Below are 1735 nucleotides of genomic sequence, written 5' to 3' on the forward strand. Positions count from 1 at the left end.
GCACGGATTGTTCACTTCAGGCAACTCAGTGCAAGGAGACTGAAAACTGCATGGCTTTGTGGGCTGTTGACTGAAGGACATACTGACAAAATTATAAAAGAAGAATATAATGACAAAATATACAAGATTAATATACTGACAAACCCCAGCTTTGTGTCTTTACTGCAGGTTTTGGTCTGAGCGTTGAGCCTGAGAAGTCAGTCAGAGCTGAACGGGATGAGCACAGCCCAGCACCTTCTCTTTTGAGAAGGCAGCTCTCTGCAGCACTAATAGAATAAATATCACTCAGAATTCAGAGTGCATTGTTGATATTTATTCTGCTCACTCTCCTCTTCCCCACCCAGCAGATTTGCCCTCCTGTTGCCTCTGGGGGCCACACAGCTCGGCTGTGGGGAAGTTTCTTTTCTCTTGGAAGGGATGAGTTTGCCTCTGGCTCTCTTCCTCATCTATCTTCTGACCTAAAAATACTTCCAACATAAATCGAAACAACCTGCAGGCTTATTTTGCCCTTAAACATTATTTTCATGCTGAATCTTATATATTTACATACTGTGAAGTTAGAACATTATTAACTAGTATTAGTGGATAATTGGAGAATTGTAATATCATTTCACGTTTATGCTTTTTATATAACCAAAATACTTTATAAAGTGAATAAGTCTAGAATGAATTCTAGTCTTTCACACTCGTGAGAATTATTTAATTTAAATCCTTCATCTGAAGATAAAGGGCAAAAAAAAGTATTTTTTATCTTTTAGTTCTGACAGTAATTCTACACTTTTTCACTGCCACACTATTACAGTAGGTATATTTTCTCAATATACTGTTGACTCCACATGCCAAGTAATATTTCCATCATATCACATAAAACATTTCTATAATATTACTGCACTGTGAAGAAACTAACATGAAAATATTATATCTGTGAGGAGAATCTGACCAATGTCCTTTCTTCATGAGAAAAGGTGCAGTGTTTCAGCCAAGACTCAAAACTACTAATAACATATTTTTATTAGCACTTATTAGCATAATTTATTAGCATTAACAATGGCAAAGACTCTGACATTACTCAAGAAATTACTCAAGGAACTTTTGCAAAAAAATATTAAAAAGATATTACAAATTACTGTAGGGTGTCTTTTACCCCTCCAAGAAAACAAATGGACTTGCCATAATATGAAAATGCAGCAAACGTTCCACATGCTAGTTAATAAATCAAAAATAATCAAAAATGTCCTTACTATGTAAATTTAAATTCTGTCATTTAAAAACTAGGATACATATATTTAGAGCTATGACCACTGAGAAAGATGAAAAACAAAAAATTGTAAATGCTAGGTTTTTTTGCTTCAGGGCATGCATACTGCTTCAGAAGCTGAAAACTACTCTGTAGTTACTTCCAATCCTGTTTCAAGACATTTTGCACATTTTTTGGAGTATGTCAAACAAAACCTCCCCGAACAAGAAGGGAGGTCCTTGGTTTGATTTTGAATGGATAACTTTAATTCTCAGACATCATAACACTTCATTTTTGTGTTGCTATGCAAATGCTTGACTACAGCATCTCCAGGTCATGTGACAGGTGAGAAGGAGCATTTGATTTGAAGGCTGGCCAGAGAGGCCCAATGGGATTTCAAAATTTTCCTTGGGCCCTGATGGTTGTCCTTCTGAATCAAAGCTACTGGTCTGATAAGAAGTAAATCAGCTGCATAAAGAGAATTGTTAACATCTCAAG

Source organism: Ammospiza nelsoni, chromosome 5 (genome assembly GCF_027579445.1).
Source record: "Ammospiza nelsoni isolate bAmmNel1 chromosome 5, bAmmNel1.pri, whole genome shotgun sequence".
NCBI lineage: Eukaryota > Metazoa > Chordata > Aves > Passeriformes > Passerellidae > Ammospiza > Ammospiza nelsoni.